At 42.4% G+C, this 20,749-nt stretch overlaps 1 protein-coding gene and 1 non-coding gene across 2 annotated transcripts in view; one reads left to right on the plus strand and one right to left on the minus strand.

Moving 5' to 3' along the window:
• Positions 1-20,749, plus strand: part of LOC129015142 (neuroblastoma breakpoint family member 11-like) — a 2,260,169-nt gene that overhangs the window by 121,119 nt on the left and 2,118,301 nt on the right.
• LOC129022686 (U1 spliceosomal RNA) lies at positions 9,142-9,304 on the minus strand. The gene has a single exon (XR_008496514.1). It is a non-coding gene; the product is annotated as a U1 spliceosomal RNA (small nuclear RNA).

Genomic DNA, 20,749 nt, shown 5'->3' on the forward strand with positions numbered 1-20,749 from the left:
TGAGCTCAGTAGTTCAAGACCGGTCTGGGCAACATGGAGAAACCCTGTCTCTACAAAAAATACAAAAATTAGCCAGGTGTGGTGGCACACACCTGTAGTCCCAGCTACTTGGGAGGCTGAGGTGGGAGGATTGTTTGAGCCCAGGAGGCACAGATTGCAGTCAGCCAAGATCGTGTCACTGCACTCCAGCTTGGGTAAGAGAGCAACACTCAGTCTCAAAATAAAAAACAAAACTCAGAACTCTTGAAAGAATATGAAAAGTGATTACTTGAGTGCTCTAAAGAGGAAACAATAGAATGCAGATTAAGGACCATAGTCAAAACTATAATAAAATCTTCAATGGAGATAGCTTTGCATTTTTTCTCTCCACTTTGGGGCACTTGGGAGGAGCTAAGGATGTTCAGAGCCTGTAGCCAACTTACCTGTGGCAAGTTTTCTGACAAGGATCTCTGTCAGCTGGCTTCCTTGTACCATTTGCTCACAGAATCTCTGTCTCTGGTAGTAGACAATGCCAGTGTTCCTGAGAAGGCCCCAAAAGACTTGACTGTATTCTTCACGTGCTGGGTGAAAAGGTAGCAGACACTTCTCCCTTCCTGCATCTTCTGTTGTAAGTGGGTCAGTTTTTCAGCCTGAGCAAGGGATCACGTATCCTAAGGTGGGAAAGAAGAGTAAAATGTATGAGGGAATGTAGTGAATAATAGGTTATAGAAGTTTCAGAGGAGAGATCTCTTAGAATCCCTGTAAGGAACTCCCAAATTGAATTCTTTTTTTTCTTTTTTTTTTTTTTTTGAGACAGGGTCTCACTCTGTCACCCAGGCTGGAGTGCAGTGATATGATCTTGGTTCACTGCAACCTCCGCCTCCACTTCCACCTCCCAGGTTCAAGCAATTCTCTTGCCTCAGCCTTCCAAGTAGCTGGGACTACAGATGCCCACCATCATGCCAGGATAATTTATATAATTTTTGTAGAGACGGGGTTTTGCCATGTTGGCCAGGCTAGTCTCGAATTCCTGACCTGAAATGATTCATGCGGCTCGGTGTCCCAAACTGCTGGGAATACAGGCATGAGCCACCGCACCTGGCCCAAGATGAATTCTTGTACAAGTTGTGTGACTTGCCTGTGGCAGAAGGAATGAAGAGGCAGCCTTGGGTTTGTCTGTTATTTTACTAACTTTCCTTTAAAAAGATGCTCCTTTGGTTCCCCACTTTAGCCCAAGTACATTTTCATATGCAGTTAACTGGCAGAAAAAAAAAAAAAAAAAGCCAGGTTCAAAAGTGTTGGGCAGGTATCTCTGGTATTAATTGAAAGTTAAAAAGAAAAATCAGTGAAAAGGTCAAGGGGGGCAGTATTCTTCTGAATGACATGAAAATAGACTATAATCAGTAAGAAGGCAGTTAAAACTAAAGTTCTGGCTGGGCACAGTGGCTCACGCCTGTAATCCCAGCACGTTGGGAGGCCAAGGCAGGCAGATCACCTTAGGTCAGGAGTTTTGAGATCAGCCTGGCCAACATGGCAAAACCCCATCTCTACTAAAAATACAAAAATTAGCTGGTGTGGTGATGTTCACCTATACTCTCAACTGCTTGGGAGGCTGACCTAGGAGGATCGCTTGAACCTGGGAGGTGGAGGTTGCAGTGAGCTGAGATCACACCACTGCACACTGCACTCTAACCTGGGCAACAGGGTAAGACTCCATCTCAAAAAAAAAAAAAAAAGTAAAGTTCTGAGCAGTAATTTCATTACTCTATGGGGATTTCTTTTTTTTCTAATTATTGTTTAAATATTTATCATGGTGATATGGTTTGGCTCTGTGTCCCCATTCAAATCTCATGTTGGATTGTAATCCAACCAGGGACCTGCTGGAGAGTGGCTGGATCATGGTGGTGGATTTCCCCCTTGCTGTTCTCATGATAGTGAATGAGTTCTCATGAGGTCTGGTTGTTTGAAAGTGTAGCACCTCCCTCTTTTCTCTCTCTCTCTCTCCTGCTCTGGCCATGTGAAAACCATGCCTCCTTCCCCTTTGACTTCTGCAATGACTGTAAGTTTTCTGAGGCCTGCCCAGAAGCAGAAGCCTGTACAGCCCACAGAACCATGAGCCAATTAAACCTCTTTTATTTATAAATCACCAGTCTCAGATACATGTTTATAGCAGTGTCAGAATGGACTAATACACATGGGTCCCAATGTGGAGTGCGAGCTCTGTGAGTCTAAAGATAGTGCTACCTATTACCCAACTTACAGCACCCAGTAGTATGTACACATACAAGTAGTTATTCAGTTAATGTTTAGAACCATGTAATCCCAGAGCTAGACTGAACATTTATAGTCATCTACTCCATCTAATGTTTGAATTTTCTCCCTGCTATTTTTCTAAGTAGTTATCTGCAGCTCCTCTTTCAAACTCTATTCCATAGAGTTACTAGAAAGTGTCAGGGGAAGTAAGGACACATACTGGGGAGAAACAGGGGCTCCAGACCTATCCCCCCTTCAATCAAATATCTCTGCTTTGGAGAATTTTACACATTTGAGCTTCTATGATTCATTTCAACAAAGGATTAAAAGAAGTTTCAAATGCTCCAATCTACCTTTTGTCTGAAACCCTCTAAGGATAGTCAATGCTGGTCCTGAACAAATTAATAATTTATTTTCCACACAACAGTTGCTTAATCATCTATCTACCCAATAGCCCTACCAGTTAATACTCCACCTCGTATAATACTTTTCAAAAAAGTTTGGAGGAGAAACGTTCTTATCATGAAAGGCACTTTGGAAGGTTTGAAAATATCTCTTATAGAAAATATTAATGACAATCACCACATCTATAAATGGGAACAAATATAATAATTACAGAAAATAGTTGCTCAGAGTTTTATATGTGTTAAAGATGGTTCTAACTACTTGCAATTGTGCATTTAATCTTCATAACCCTCTAAGGTAGATACTGTCAGTATTTCCATTTTATAAATGAGGTAGCCTAGGTTAATGACACGCAGAAGAGTGAAGTAAATTTGACAAAGGACACACAAATAGAAGCCACATTGCTAGTATTCCAATGCAGGCATCTGTCTCCATTTTACTAATATGCTATTTAATGGAAAACCCTAGAGACCTAACTAGACCATAGCCTCATTGTGTCTTAGTCTAGTTCTGTGCCTGCATCATACATTTCTGCCCTTCTCCCTGCACAAATTTGCTCATTGTTCTACCAGCCTGAGCTGCTCTACTTCAAACAGTATTTATACACTTCCCACAGAGGTACCTCCTTACCGGAGCCTTGCAGCTGTCCTCGGCAATTCGGCCAGCTCCCTCTCCTGAAACTGCAGCTCCTCCTCCAGCACAGATTCTATAAGGTCTTTGCAGTCTTCACACTCTGAGAAAAGACAGACATGCCTGCATCATGGAAGGGTGGACGTGCTGCTGTGGTCACTGACCGCAAGGCAAGAGGCAGGGTCTATCTCAAGGATAAAAGTATCCCCAGTACCAGGCTTTACACTGAGATTTCCATATCTTTATTCCTCAGTCTCTCAACTACTCCCTGTTTTAGAGATGAGGAAAGAAAAGCCCACAGGCTGATAAAGTTACTTGACAAGATGATTCAACTGGAATGAGGCAGTCAGAATTCACATCCCCTGGGGTGTGACTCCGCATCTTTTTCTTTTCTTTTTTTTTTTTTTTTGAAATGGAATCTCACTTTTTTGCCCAGGCTGGAGGGCAGTGGAACAATCTCGGCTCACTGCACCTCTGACTCCCGGGTTATTCTCCTTCCTCAGCTTCCCAAGTAGCTGAGATTACAAGTGTGCCCCACCACACCCTGCTAGTTTTTGTATTTTCAGTAGAGACAGGGCTTCACCGTGTTGGCCAGGCTTCTCTTGAACTCCTGACTGCAAATGATCCATCCATCTTGGCTTCCCAAAGTGCTGGGATTACAATAAGTGAGCCACTGCATCCAGCCATGACTTCAAATCTTAAGGCCAATTTACCAAGCCTTACAGCCTCTTAAGTAAAACATGAACATAAGGGCATGAAATAATGACTTCCTGTGTGTTTGGGAAGATACTAAGAATGGTAGGACTGATGGTCCTCCTGTTTCAAGAGTTTCAATAATCCCAAAATATTTCAAAGATTTAAACATTTATCTGTATACAGCTGTGTAAAACTGTATATAGAGGAGAAAGATCCAAATGATATATGCCCAAAAGCTAATAGGTGGTGTTTTAAAGGAAGAACCAACACATAGTGTTTGTCATGGTACCATTGCAGTAGGTTTTTAAGAATTATCATCATATGATCATCACCAATATCCAAAGAGGTAGTTACTACTCTATTACCATTACAGATGAGAAAACTGAAGCATAGTGACAACAAGTTAGATTTGGACCCAGGAAATTTGGCCCTAGGGTATATGCTCTTTAATCACTGCACAATAATACCTTTATAGTAGGGTCTTAAGTAATATCTTTCTTCTTCTCTAGCTTGAGAAATTTTTTTCCTACAATTATAATGAATGAAGGTTTTTTTTAAAAAACTAGTTTTTCCACACACCAAAGCTCATCTTTTCTCTTCTTTACTGTGGGCTTTTGGCTTTACTTTTCTATGGCAGTAAGTTAGACAGCAACTTTTAGCCACCCTCCACACAATGATTTATTTTAAAATAATTGTCGAAATTGGAAAGCAAACTCAATTTCAATGTTAACCAGAATCCTCTTCTAATATCCCTGTTCCTCTCATGCCTTTGTTCCCATGTTTCCTTGTCATTACAGCTTCCCTTCCCTGACTATTAGTAACAGGTTTGGGATTTTACAGTGGATTTAAAAATGTGAGAGCTAACTGTGGAGAGGAAAGGGCCAGCCCCTAACCTGGCCTGGCCTTCTATTGAGAATGGCAGTCTGTTCCACTTGGCCTTGTTCTCATTTTGGCCATATGTCTCATAGCTCTGATCCTGGACGTCCACCTGCAGTTGCTTGCTGTCTGTAAAGTTGATACTCAGGGAGAGACAGAAAGGGTGTTACAAAGTCGCTGATTTTTCTGGAAATACCCTCAATCTAACCAGAGTGTGAGGAATGGCTTATCTGAACTTACGTGGAAAGAGAATCTTGATCCATGTATCATAAAGACTTTTTTCCAAGACAGTTTCATGCCTAAACCAAGGTTTTAGTCTCTATTCCTCACTACACTCGCCCTGCAAACTTTACACCTTTGTGCCTCAGTTTTTCTGTCCTTGGCAAATTGAGAGTAAAATGCCCACTTCTACCTTTCTGGGAGTGTAGTTAGGATAAAATTAATTTTGATAGAGAATAAAGTCTTCAGTGTTTCATTTCACAGAGGAAAGATGGACAATCATTTATCACTTTGGTGACCGTGCCCCTGTGGGACCTACTATATTTCTGCAGGTGATTGGCCAGGGAGTAGGCAGTAGCTTTGGATGTCAGGAATTTCTCTGTGAGGTCTAGGAAGTTCTCTTTGCACTTTTCCAGTTCAGAGCACAAGTACTGATTGGTTTCCAGGATGCTCATTTCTGCCCTTGGACCAAAACAAGTGGTGGGAGATACTGCCATGCTGAAGCTTGTGGAGGAAGTAGAATCAGAACCCAGACAAATAATAAATTAAAAACAAATGCGTGGATTATGGTAATGGTTGCACTACTTGGGTAAATTACTAAAAATTATTCAACTGTACAATTATAATGGGTAAATTTTATAGTATGTAAATTATACCTCAATAAAGTTTCTTTACATTAAACAAAGGATTTAGAAGAGTCAAAAGAAAGCAGATCTGATTCATAACTTAATTTTGGGATAAATTTCATCAGCATCCCACAACTCTGAGAATCCTTAGCCACAAAAACAAGGCACAAGGTGCCTCTGCCTCCCAGGTTCAGGTGATTCTCCTGCCTCAGCTTCCCGAGTAGCTGGGATTACAGGTGCCTGCCAGCCTCAGCTTCCCTAGTAGCTGGGAGTACAGGCGCCTGACACCATGCCTGACTAATTTTTATATTTTTATTAAAGACGGAGTTTCACCACGCTGGCCAGGCTGGTCTCAAACTCCTGACCTCAGGTGATCCACCTGCCTGGGCCTCCCAAAGTGCTGGGATTACAGGCATGAGCCACCGCACCCGGCTGCTCTTTTTTATAGACGAAGAAATTGAGGTACAGAAAATTCAGTAATGTTTTAAAAGTCACGTCATGAATGAACCAAGATTTCAACCCAGAAATTGAGCCTTCACCACAAGTGAAGACTGGGGTTTTCTTGTTTTCAATTATTGGGAGTTTTGGATTTCCAGGAATGTGCAATTGTAAAAACCCAGCTTAAGGAGGTGATTAAATAGGTGCAGTGGCTATGGCATAAGCTCTGAAGCCCAAGGCTCAGGCTCTATTGAAAAATTACTTTTGCTGAAATATTCCTGTTTTTAGGAACTTCCATGGAACTTAAGCCTTCGCTCAGCATATTTTGGCATCTGATTTAAAGCTAGTAGAGGTCTGGAGGATTCCCAGGATTAAAGTCTTTAAACAGAAAGTGTGAATCTTGCCTAAGTAAAAGGTGCCATCCCTGGATGGGCTTGCACCACCAACCTTTCAGTTAACAGTCAAACGCGCTAACCGATTGCGCCACAGAGACTCTAATGGCTTGTGTCTTAAACTCATTTGCTGATACCAGAAATGGCTTTTTAACCTCTGGCTGCAGATAATCTTATATATTTGTTGCCTGTCCAATCCCGTGCACACCAGAAACCCAGAACACGGGAGACAATGAAGCCAAGAGTCGAGTCTTTGGGCACGTTTGGACATTCTACCAGGGCAGAGTCAGCTGGGGGACTCCAACGGCCAAACGGCCGCCTGCTCCTCACCGTCTGCTCTTCACTACTTCCCCCGCCTGCTCTTCACCGTCTCAAAAGTCGCCGGCCCCTCTACAGGTGACAACTGCAGCTTCTCCGGCGGAAGTCACTCGCTTTCCCATTCTTAGCCCCACTCACACCTTGTGCTCACAATCATTTCCCCCGGGCCTGGGCCAGCGGACGCGCGCGTGGGAAGGACCAGAACCCGTGGTGTCCTCACTGCGTCCCCCTCTGGCCCTCAGAGGTGGGATCCACCGGAAAGGGACCTGGAGTTTGCACAGGCTGCAGCCCTTCACCCAGAGCCACCCTAGCACCTAGTAGGTGCCCAATAAATGCTCGGTGAAGGAAGGCATTCCGCAGCAGGGTTTTAGGAGAACCATGAATTCCCGTGTGAACATTAAGCGTTTAGTCCTGCTAGGAAGTCTGGAACATAGAGACCTGAACTGTTTCTCAAAGGCAGCTGTTCTTGTATCCCCAGAGCCAGTTTAGAATGAAGCAAAGGTCCCTGCCCGGTGGATCCCACCTCTGGAGACCCGAGGATGGTGCGGTGGGGGGCACTGCGGGTTCTGGTCTTTCCCACGCTCACGTCTACCGGCCCAGGCCCAAAGGAAATGGCTGTGAGCACAAGATGTGAAGATAGTTACAAATACCAGCTAGGGCCAGTGACAGTTGCAGAAATGAGGACTTGTAATAGTTACGAGTACTTCTTCATTATTTTGAGATTAATACATTTGGGTATATATTAACCAATACTTTTCTTGAGAATTCTCGTCTTCCATCATCCTAGCTAGCGTATTCATTAATAATTAACTTTTAGAAATCTCAATATTTAGGTTACAGGATAGCAAATATGGAATGTGATCTAGCTAAAAAAGGAGTGAACATCATTCAAAGACAAATAAAAGACTTTATCCTGTTGGGAAAAGTTGGCATATTTTCACTGAATGAGAAAAAGTATGATTTTCCTATTATCTTTATTTGAATCTTAAGTATGGTTTTACAAGGAGGAAAAAGGAGGAAGAAGAAGAGAAAGAAGAGGATGAAGAAGAGGAGGAAAAGAGAAGGAGGAGGAGGAAGGTGTACATTGATGCCACTTTGAGAAGAAGTGGACTGTGGTGGATTTGTAATGTGTCAGTTTTGCTAAGCTGAATGCACATTTCCCAGATTTGCCATCTTTAGATAGCTCTAGGTTAGCCTGGGCAATAGGAAACACTTGGAAGATAGAATTCAAGTGGCTGTTACACACTTTTGTATACTGGGAAGGGCGTTGTTACAGCTGAGGCATGATCTTCAGCTTCCCTGACCCTTGGACTGGTGGGTGTTTTGCTTCTTGATCTAACATTAAGGTTAGAAGTTGCAGGATTCCAGCTGGGTTTTGTTACATCCAATCTGGTTTAACTTCCCATATTATTAGGAAAGCTTTAGGGTGCTTCAGGAAAACGCTTTTTAAAAAATCAAATTTGGAAAATATCAAATGGAATTATAGGCAATAAGCATAACCCAGTGGACCCATGAATCAAACCCTCTAGAGCAGGTTGTCTAAATTTTGGCTTCCTTGGGCCACACTAGAAAAAAAAAAAAAAAAGACACTTGTCTTGGGCCAAACATAATATACACTAACTGCAACTGAACAGTACCTGTAAAGCTTGTAAACAAAATCTGTCTGTAAAGTCTGTAAACAGGCCAAGCGCGGTGGCTCAGGCCTGTAATCCCAACATTTTGGGTGGCGGAGGCGGGCAGATAACTTGAGGTCAGGAGTTTAAGACCAGCCTGGCCAACATGGTGAAACCCTGTCTCTACTAAAAATTCAAAAAATTAGCCGGGCCTAGTTTTCTGGTGGCCTGCGCTTGTAATCTCAGTTACTTAGGAGACCGAGTATTCTCTGGCTGAGGCAGGAGAATAGCTTGAACGCAGGAGGCAGAGGTTACAGTAAAGCCGGGATCCTGCCATGCACTCCAGTGGACTGTTTGCTGTTAATAAATGTTTACAATGGGCTCCCATAGGGAAAAGAAAAGCCTTGTTTTATTTCTACGGAACAAAAAAAAGTTAAGAGATTAGTAGAGACGGATCCACCATATTTGACCACACTGACATCAAACTCCAGAGCTCGAGCGGTATTAACATAAAGTTATCAATGCATCTCACAGACTGCTGAGATTACAAGCGTGAGAACGAACCACTACCTAGCAAAATCTTTACTTTGAGCGTGTAAGTTACAGATGGGAACAAAGACCTGTTTATTAGTTCATACTAAGGCCTGGTATATGCTTCCGCAGCAAACAAAACCCACTTTTAAAACGACAACAATCCAGGGGAAAGCGCAAACACAGTTCCCCACTGCTACAAATTATGTAGTCAAGATTCCCACATTCGGGGAAATCGCAAAGGTCAGCACATCCCGAGTAAAATTGCTAAGCCTCGCCTGGAAAAACCATCTTCGTGATCATGGCATTTTTCCTGCCAGGTAAGAATAAGTTCACACACCTCCGCCCCGCCGCAGCCTAATATGCCTCACCCTTTACACGCACGGTCACTTGCCTCACACGAATCCCGGAGCCATCCTAGCCCTAACACACAGCTGGGACTCTCGGGTCCGACCAGCGGTCCCAGACTTGCTCCCACGGCACGGGAACTCTTTCGCGGCGAAGCAGCAGGTGGCCAAGCAGCAGGTGGCGAAGCAGCAGCCCCTGCGCTGCCTCATCTACATAGAAATCGCCCTCCCCGTGATGTCACCGACAACGCCTTCCCGATCCCCGTCTGCTCTTCCGCCTCACCCAACGCCACTCAGCGGACCAACCCGCTGCCGGAGCCGGTGGGGGAAGTGACTTATGCCTCTCCCTTCTTTCCCTCCTGTCCCCGCCCCTCGTCTCCAGCAATGAAGCGGGTACTTAATCTGTGTCCTGTGGAGGTCCCCTTTGGCGGCCAGCTGGAAGCCCGTGCACCCTTCTTCAAATAATGGCTTTCAATGAGCAGACTAGAACGTTTAGGATTACAAAGGAAACCGATTCCTTTCAAACCTGGTTATCTTTGTGATGTGGCACTGTGTGCATATCTTCGTTAAAACGCATTAAAGGCCACTGCACTCCACCCTGGGCGACAAGAGGTGACTGTGTCTCAAAAAAACCAAAAACACTCCCCCTCTCTCCAAAGCATTAGACGTCAAGGCTGGCAGGGATGTCTGTTCTCTTGAAAGTTCAATATCAAAATACTTGGAAATTAAACTAAAATAGTAGAAGCAAGAACAAAAATTAAGTTGAAGATAATGTCAAGAATATTTCCCACAAACCAAAATAAGAATGTAAAAACAGGAGAGAAACGTTCAGGAAGGCAGATGTCCAAGGTCCAAACGCGATTAGCATGCATTTCAGAAAGAGGATAGAAAAAAATCAGTACAATAATTCAAAACACTTTCCATACCAATGGATTGAAACTACAGTGAATTTAAAGTATTGAATTGATATTGAACTTTCAAGAGAACAGACATCCCTGCCAGCTTTGACGTCTAATGCTTTGGGGTGAGGGGGGAGTGTTTTTGGTTTTTCTGAGACACTCACCTCTTGTCACCCAGGGTGGAGTGCAGTGGCCTTTAATGCGTTTTAATGAAGATATGCACACAGTGCCACATCACAAAGATAATCAGGTTTGAAAGGAATCGGTTTCCTTTGTAATCCTAAATGTTCTAGTCTGCTCATTGAAAGCCATTATTTGAAGAAGTGTGCACGGGCTTCCAGCTGGCCGCCAAAGGAGACCTCCACAGGACACAGATTAAGTACCCGCTTCATTGCTGGAGATGAGGGGCGGGGACAGGAGGGAAAGAAGGGAGAGGCATAAGTCACTTCCCTGCCGGCTCTGGCAGTGGTTTGGTCCGCTGAGTGCTCCTTTCTTGTAAGCAGTTCTTGTTTCATATTTTCACTATCTCTGACACTATTAACTGTATGATTTTTTTTCTTCTGTACACAAAAAAATTTTGTTTCAATAGTGAAGTATAAGTCAGGGTGGTGGCTCATGCCTGTAATCCCAGCACTTTGGGAGGCCCAGGCGGGCAGATCACCTGAGTTTAGGAGTTCAAGATCAGCCTGGCCAACATGGTGAAACCCTGTCTCTACTAAAAATACAAAAATTAGCCAGGCGTGGTGGTGGGCACCTGTAATCCCAGCTATTCGGGAGGCTGAGGCAGGAGAATTGCTTGAATGCAGTATGGTATGAGGCTATCACTTCTCCTGTTGTCCTTCTCAGTTTCTCCCCAACCTCCCCTTTTCCCTAGTTTATAAGACAGGAGAAAAGGGAGAAAGCAAAAAGTTGGAAAAAAACAGAAGTAAGATAAATAGCTAGACGACCTTGGCACCACCACCTGGCCCTGGTGGCTAAAATAACAATAATATTAACCCCTGACCAAAACTACTGGTGTTGTCTGTAAATTCCAGACATTGTATAAGAAAGCACTGTAAAACTTTTTGTTCTGTTAGCTGATGTATGTAGCCCCCAGTGATGTTCCTCACGCTTACTTGATCTATTATGACTTTTTCACGTAGACCCCTTAGAGTTGTAAGCCCTTAAAAGGGCTAGGAGTATCTTTTTCGGGGAGCTCGGCTCTTAAGACACGAGTCTGCCGATGCTCCCAGCCGAATAAAAAACCTCTTCCTTCTTTAATCTGGTGTCTGAGAAGTTTTGTCGGCAGCTCGTCCTGCTATAGCAGAAGGTGGTGGTTGCTGTGAGCCGAGATTGTGCCACTGCATTCCAGCCTGGGCGACAGAGCAAGGCTCCATCTCAAAAACAAACAAACAAAAAAAAAGTGAAGTATGTATCTTCTACAGTATACTCTTCCAACTTATCAGATTCTGTCATTGACATAGGATGTTGCATCATTACTTGTGTAAGGGGTTTAATGCTAGGTTGAACGCTACTACTATATATAATATATGTAAAATATTTTATATATAATATATGTGATATATTATATATAATATATGTGATATATTATATATAATATATGTGATATATTATATATAATATATGTGATATCTTATACATAATATATGTGATATCTTATATATATAATATATGTGATATCTTATATATATAATATATGTGATATCTTATATATATAATATATGTGATATATTATATATATAATATATGTGATATATTATAGATAATATATGTGATATATTATAGATAATATATGTGATATATTATATATATAATATGTGATATATTATATAGATAATATATGTGATATATTATAGATAATATATGTGATATGTGAGATAATATATGTGATATATAATATATGTGATATATAATATATGTGATATATAATATATGTGATATATAATATATGTGATATATTATATATAATATATGTGATATATTATATATAATATATGTGATATATTATATATAATATATGTGATATATTATATATAATATATGTGATATATTATATATAATATATGTGATATATTATATAATATATGTGATATATTATATATAATATATGTGATATATTTTATATAACATATGTAATATATTTTATATATAATATATGTAATATGTTTTATATATTTTATATATATAATATATGTAATATGTTTTATATATATATATAAAAAAATACTAAGGTTTATTAAAACAACTCGCAGTAAACAGATGCCCCTGATGTTCCAACAAAATAACCTACTATTATTAGAAACCAAATAAACTCCTCCTCCTATGAGGAAGAAAGTAAACAACTTCTGGCTTGGCACAGTGGCTCACGCCTGTAATCCCAGCACTTTGGGAGGCTGAATGAAGCAGGTGATCACGATCACCTGAGTTTAGAAGTTCAAGACCAGCCTGGCCAACATGGTGAAACCCCGTCTCTACTAAAAATACAAAAATTACAGCATGCCTGTAATCCCAGCTACTCGGGAGGCCGAGGCAGGAGAATTGCTTGAACCTGGGGGGTGGAGGTTGCAGTGAGCCGAGATCACCCCACTGCACTGCAGCCTGGGCAACAGAGCAAAACTCCATCTAAAAAAAAAAAAGTAAACAATTCTGGAACAGTTTGAAAAAGCAATTTAAGTGAAAATGAAACCAAAAAGGGCAAAAAGAAAAAGGAGGGAATTGTAGGAAATAACCTATATGTGATGATCTATTTTCAATTCTAAGTGGCTTGGTATAGGTTTAGGCAGGCTACCTGGAAATAAAGAAATAAAGAAGCAGAATGTACTAAGCCACCCCCTCCACCTTCCTTCTTTCCCTTTCACCCAGTGGCCAGGCATCTATTGGTGGGGGCCCCCTCATCTACCCCTTCCCCACTCCACCAAGAAATTTAGTTTAAGCTAGCTTGCAACATAGATAATTGTACCCTTTCTTATAAGCTAAGTGCAGCCACTAGAGCCATAAGTCAAATGTTTGAAAAATCCTGAGAGTCATAATGCATTGTGGGCTGCAATAAAATGCAGCAGAAAGACCCTAAAGAATATACATGAAGAACAATCAATAGGTGATGTCTAAGAAGATTGTGAAAGGCTAGTACTCAGCCTATGAGGAACTGGGGGAGGGACCTGTGCACTAGGGCATAAATTGCTTGTTGAAACTGTGCTGGGTGTGCCTGCATGCCAGAGAACCGATCTTGCAAGACCGTCATTAAAACTCTCACTTTCTCTGTTCTCCGGGTCTCTGAGTACATTGTTTGGGTTTAGATGGGTGAATTTGTTTCTCACAAACTTGATTGGATTAAAGGATGAAAGTATTGATCCTGGGCATGTCTGTGAGGGTGTTGCCAAAGGAGATTAACATTTGAGTCAATGGGCTGGGGAAGGCAGACCCACTCTAAATCTGGTGGGTACAATATAATCCACTGCCCATGAATATAAAGCAGGCAGAAAAACATGAAAAGGCAAGACTGGCCTATCCTGTCAGCCTACATCTTTCTCCCGTGCTGGATGCTTCCTGCCCTGGAACATCAGACTCCAAGTTCTTCAGTTTTGAGACTTGAACTGACTCTCCTGCTCCTTAAGCTTGCAGACAGCCTATTGCAGGACCTTGGGATTGTGTAAGTTAATACTTAATAAGCTCCTGGCCAGGTGCGGTGGCTCATGCCTGTAATCCCAGCTCTCAGGGAGGCAGAGGCAGGAGAATAGCTTCAGCCCAGGAGTTCGAGACCTGCCTGGGCAATATAGCAAGACCCCATTCTCCACAAAAAGGAAGAAAAAAAAAGACAAAAAAAAATAAGTGTAATACTTAATAAACTCCTTTGTATATCTATCCTATTCTGTCTCTCTAGTGAACTGTGACTAATATAAAGTCACATAAAAATATGAGCCTCAGGCCGTGCACAGTGGGTCACGCCTGTAATCCCAGCACTTTGGGAGGCCGAAGCGAGTGGATCACAATCACCTGAGGTTAGGAGTTCAAGAACAGCCTGACCAACATAAAGAAACCCCGTCTCTACTAAAAATACATGATTAACCAGGTGTGGTGGCACATGCCTGTAATCCCAGCCACTCGGAAGGCTGAGGCAGGAGAATCACTTGAACCTGGGAGGCAGAGGTTGTGGTGAGCTGAGATCATACCATTGCACTCCAGCCTGGGCAACAAAAGCAAAACTCTGTCTCAAAAAACAAAAAAGCCTCAAAGAAGGCCATATGGTTGAAGTTTATGTGCAGCACATAAAGGACTAACTAGGCTTGGAGTTCTTAGGGGGTGGTGGCCACAGGTTATGGGAGGCTGAGGGGAGGAAAGACATGGTGAGCAAAGGCTGTGTTGTGATGCAGATGAAGTCTCTCAAGAAGCAGCCCTCCACCAGATGTGGTGGCTCATGCCTGTAATCCCAGCAATTTGGGAGGCTGAGGTGGGCAGATTATTTGAGGTCAGGAGTTCAAGACCAGCCTGGCCAACATGGCAAACCCCATCTCTACTAAAAATACAGGCCAGGTGTGGTGGCTCCTGCCTGTAATCCCAGCACTTTGGGAGGCCAAGGCAGGTGGATCACGAGGTCAAGAGATCGAGACCATCCTGGCTAACACAGTGAAACCCTGTCTCTACTAAAAATACAAAAAAATTAGCCGGGCATGATGACAGGCACCTGTAGTCCCAGCTACTAGGGAGGCTGAGGCAGAAGAACAGCATGAACCTGGGAGGCAGAGCTTGCAGTGAGCCGAGATGGCACCACTGCACTCCAGCCTGGGCAAAAGAGCAAGACTCTGTCTAAAAATAAATAAATAAATAAATAAATAAATAAATACTAAATAAATTAGCCTGGTGTGGTGGTGGGCACCTGTAATCCCAGCTGCTCGGGAGGCTGAGGCATGAGAATGGCAGAGGTTGCAGTGAGCTAAGATTGCACCACTGCACACTCCAGCCTGGGTGTCAGAGTAAGACCCCGTTTCAAAAAAAAAGTTTCTCTGTCAGACCTTTAAAAGTATGAGACCTTTCATTTCCTTTTCCTGTGAATTAATCTTACCCGGATCCGGATAAAGAAGATAAGAAGATCTCAGAGAAAGCCTATTTGCAGTTGATGTTTACTTCCTCTACACATGCTAATCTCCCTGACAAAAGGACAGCTTTTCATAGGTATTTCTGTGACTGTGTTACCTATTGCACTGCCTACGTGACTTACCTGGACCCCTACCCAGATGTTGTTGCCCATTGCAGTGCCTATGTGACATGGCTGAATTCCTACTCACCTTTAACTCTGCTTATTTTTAAGAAACAGATGTCTGTGGTCAGAAGTTTCTTCTTGGGACTAAACCAGCTTAAGCTGGTGAAATCCATGATGGCAGCTTATGCAACCTCTGAAAAACATCTAGCTTTATTATAATCCAATTGCCATGCTAAATAGCACTCCCATCAGTGCATGACAATTGACAATCACTGTGACAATGAATGGAAGAGACTAAGAAAGGACAGAAATGAGGTGACTCCTTGATTCTAGGAAAATCTCCATCCCTTCCTAAGAAAAGCATGAATATTCATCACCTTGCTCATTTCCTTCATTAAAGATCCTCTATATTTGTAACTTCCTGGTTCTCAGTAGCTGAGAAGGTGATTTGCAAGCTATACTACTTCTCCAATTCCATGCTATGCTCCTACTTCTCCAATGCCATTGAATACAGCCTGCGCTGCTTGACGCTCACTCTTGGTTTCATACATTGGCTTTGCAATAATAAACAGGAATAAGTCCCTTTTTTGGGTGAGACCCCTTAGTAACATCTGCAGCCCCTCTAAATAGCCATCTCAAAATATACCAAAGGAGTGTATTTTGGGGTGACATATTTTGGGCTTCCCACATGGCTAAGCCAACATATAGTATTCTTGCTGAATGCAGGATGATCAGACATCACCTAGCAGATGGTGAAGGATGAGGAGTCCTATTAGATATTATGAGTGATCAGCTATTGAAGATGGGGAATTCTGGCTAAATTGACTGAGAAGGATTCTTGCTGAGATTGAACAATGCAGAGAGGAACACAGAAGCTCAATAGTTGAGGCCTAGTGAGAAGAGGACTCAGAAGAGCCTGATTAGAGTTTGGCCAAGGAGATGTCAACCTGAAATAATTGAAAGGTTCAGAATTCAGTGTTAAAAAGTTTATTCATTCTGCTTGTGGGAACTAATGGTAAAAATTAAAAAAGAGTTTATTCAAACAAAAATCTGGGAATAGCCAATCAGGGCACACAGACTCCAGAGAAATGGGGTCAGTGCTGCAATGTCAAAAGTCAAGTTCTTGCTTACATAGAAAGAAAAAAAATTAATAGGATCACAACATTTTCTATACAAGGCTGCTCTAAGAGTTACAACAAATTAATTAGTTGTGGAATTTTTTGTTTTTTTGTTTTGTTTTGTTTTGTTTTGTTTTGTTCTGAGATGGAGTATCACTCTGTTGCTAAGGCTGGAGTGCAGTGGCATGATCTTGGCTCACTGCAACCTCTGCCTCCTGGTTTCAAGAGATTTTCCTGTCTCAGCCTCCTGAATAGCTGGGATTATGGGTGCCCACCACCATGCCCGGGTAATTTTTTGTATTTTTACTAGAGATGAGATTTCACCATGTGAACAAGGCTGGTCTCAAACTCCTGACCTCAAGTGATCCACCCACCTCGGCCTCCCAAAGTGTTGGAATTACAGGCATGAGCCCCACTGTGCCCAACCTTTTTCTCTTTCCATACTACTTGTTTTCTTTCTTTATAGCTGGCTTACATTTCCTTTCCAATTTAAAGGAGTATATTTAACATTGCATCTTAAGACAATGCAATAGCCATGAGGTCTTTATGAGAGCAAGGTAAGAAGGAAGTTAATCTATAATGAAAATCAGCAGTGAAGAGGGAAGCAATCTTCCCTGGCGCCCTTCAATAATTTATACAACATGTTAGAAAACAATGCATGTGGCCAGGTGCAGTGGCTCATGCCTGTAATCCCAGCACTTTGGGAGGCTGAGGCGGGTGGATCACGAGGTCAGGAGATCGAGACCATCCTGGCTAACACGGTGAAACCCCATCTCTACTAAAAATACAAAAAATTACCTGGGCGTGGTGGTGTGCACCTATAGTCCCAGCTACTTGGGAGGCTGAGGCAGGACAATGGCGTGAACCCGGGAGGCCGAGGTTGCAGTGAGCCGAGATCATGCAACTGCACTCCAGCCTGGGCCACAGAGCAAGACTCCATCTCAAAAAAAAAAAAAAAGAAAAGAATGCATGTAAGGAAGAAAGCCAATCTATAATCAGAGAAACAAAGGTTACGACTGCCTAGTTTACAGGTGCCTCTCATGTGACTTAGGCTCCATACTCACATTTTCTTTTTTTTTTTTTGAGACAGAGTTTCGCTCTTGTTGCCCAGGCTGGAGTGCAATGGTACAATCTCAGCTCACTGCAACCTCTGCCTCCCAGGTTCAAGTGATTCTCCTGCCTCAGCCTCCCAAGTAGCTGGGATTACAGACATGCACCACCACACCCAGCTAATTTTGTATTTTTAGTAGAGATGGGCTTTCTCCATGTTAGACAGGCTGGTCTCAAACTCCTGATCTCAGGTGATCTGCCTGCCTCAGCCTCCCAAAGCACTGGGATTACAGGTGTGAGCCATGGTGCCTGGCCCATACTCACATTTTTTTAAGTCTCAAAATAATTTGGAGTTCCAACAACTTACATTTTAAATTACTTATTTTCACAGAAAGAATCTTTGTCAGTTGTCACTCACTGATTTCTCCAAAGACCGTAGTCCTCTCCAGTGATCCTCCCCAAGACAATAACTCTCTCTAGTAACTATAATTTTCCTTTCCCATTTCAATTTCCACTCCAATTGACTGAATTGTGAACACCAACTCCCACACTTAAATGTTGAAGCCCTAACCCCCAGTGTGATGGTTTATGCAGCTGGGGCCTTTGAGAGGTAATAAGATTTAAAAGAGGTTATGAGAGTGGGGTCCTCATGCTGAAACTAATGCCATTATAAGAAGAGACACTAGAAAGCTTGCTCATCTGCCTTCCCCACGGTGCACAAAGAAATGGTCACATGGGCACACAATGAATCTACAGCCACTTACAGGCCATAGGAAGAGATCTTAGAAATAAATCCACTTTGCTAGCACCTTTGTCTTGGACTTCCCAACTTCTAGAAGTGTGAGAAATACATTTCTATAGTTTAAGCCACTTGGTGTATGGTATTTTGTTATGGCAACCTGAACAGACTTATACAACAATTCAGTCCTAGAGGCAATACAACTTCTCTGCTGATTCCAGATTCTGAGCACCTCTCAGTTCTTTGTTGGGTTATTTTGATCCTGTCCATATATTTATAAATATTCTCTTCATAACACTCTCTGTAGGCTGGGTGTGGTGGCTCATGCCTGCAATCCCAGAACTTTGGGAGGCCAAGGCTGGCAGATCACGAGGTCAAGAGATCGAGACCATCCTGGCCAACACAGTGAAATCCCGTCTCTACTAAAAATACAAAAAATTAGCCAGGTGTGGTGGCAGGCGCCTGTAGTCCCAGCTACTCTAGAGGTTGAGGCAGGAGAATGGTGTGAACCTGGAAGGCAGAGCTTGCAGTGAGCCAAGATCATGCCACTGCACTCCAGCCTGGGGGACAGAGCGAGACTCCATCTCAAAAAAAAAAAAAAAAAAAAAAAAACTCTTTAAATCACACATCCAAGTGTGCCCTTTGTTTCCCATCAAAGCCAAGACTGATTTGAGATGATTTCTTAAGGTCAGGTTAATGTCTTAATCCAGTTGTGCTGCCATAACAAAATACCACAGAGTGAATAACTTATAAACAACAAAAATTTATTGCTTACAGTTATGGAGGATGGTCAGTCTAAGATCAAGTTGCCAGCAGGTTCAGCTTCTAGTGAAGGCCCATTACTCTGTCACCCAAGCTGAAGTGCAGTGTTGCAAGCTTGGGTCACTGCAACCTTCACCTCCCAGGCTCACGTAATCCTCCCACCTCAGCCTCCTGAGTAGCTGGGACCACAGGTGCTCACCACCATGCCTGGCTAATTTTTTTTTTTTTTTTTTTTGGTAGAGATGGGGTTTCACCATGTTTCCCAGGCTGGTCTCAAACTCTTGGACTCAGGCAATCTGCCAGCCTCCTGAGGGAGTGCTGGGATTACAGGCATGAGCCACTGGGCCCACCCCCCAAATTCTACTAATATATATGCATAATTACATAGTTACCAGCCATTATTTTCTGATACTTTGGCAATTGGTTGAAAGAGTTTATCTAAAGACCTGGAATCCATAGAAGGGAGTCTCTGTGTTAAGGGGTTGTTCTTATTATGCAGATGAAGCCTCCAGGTAGCAGCTTCAGAGAGAATTGATTGTAAATGTTTCTTATCAGACTTAAAAAGGTGCCTAGATTAGGGAAAAGACCTGGAAAGGGATTTCCTATAGCATGTAGACTTTCCCCACAAGAGACAACTTTGTAGGGACATTTCAAAACATGATAAAAAATATATTTTAGGGTAAATTATTTTTATTTCTTTCAGGGCCTGCTATCTGTCATGTAATGCTACACTAGAGTCAGGCTGGAATTTGGTGTCTTATTGCTACAAAAAGTTTTAAGATCTCTGTTCTAATGCCAGTTGTGCCTGGTCAGATGTGCTGGTCAGTTGTGCCTGAATTCTAAAGGAAGGAGGGTATAATGAGGCATATCTGACCCCGACTTCCCATCATGGTCTGAACTAGTTTTTCAGGTTAACTTTGGAATGACCCTGGCTGAGAGGAGGGGTGCATTCAAATAGTTGAGGGGCTTGGAATTTTATTTGTGGTTTACACTATAGAAGGTATCTTTCCAGTATTACCTGGACAATGTGTCTCCCTGTCAGTATCCAGGGAATGGCACCTGGATCAAGCATTTAGAATTCAGTTGCTACACTCTCACCTAATCCCTCATTTTCAATATTTTGCCATGTTTTCCAGTAATCTAACTGGCCACCATGTCACAGACTTTATGGTCTCCAAAGGAGATCCCTCCATTTCATGTTTTGTGATTTGAGCAACAGACTGGAATCTACTTGAAATTTTCAAATGGTCTTTGACTTGGGCTTTCCAATTTTGCTCTACTTCAGTGTTTTCTGGGTTATATACAAGGGGGATGATCCAGTCATTTGCTAAGCGCCTCAAGTAAGACATACCCTAGATGTTTTTTTGTTTGTTTGTTTGTTTTGTCAAATTGGGATTATTTTGTGTCTTTGGAGAATACAAAATACTAATATGAGGTAAGCACTAAGGTTCTGAGATGGCCGTGGAAGAGATGACAAAGTCCATCACCATGCCTAAGAGTGTCCAATCATCTCTGCGGGGACACATATTTTTGTATGACACTGTATTTGAAATAACAACAACAAAAAACCCTTCAAGATTCCTAAATTTGGACAACTGTCTTTGTAACACTTGTAGTGGTAAACCCAGTAAGGATGGCTCATTTGCAACCCATCTGAGCAG

Source organism: Pongo pygmaeus, chromosome 1 (assembly GCF_028885625.2).
Source record: "Pongo pygmaeus isolate AG05252 chromosome 1, NHGRI_mPonPyg2-v2.0_pri, whole genome shotgun sequence".
Taxonomy (NCBI): Eukaryota; Metazoa; Chordata; class Mammalia; order Primates; family Hominidae; genus Pongo; species Pongo pygmaeus.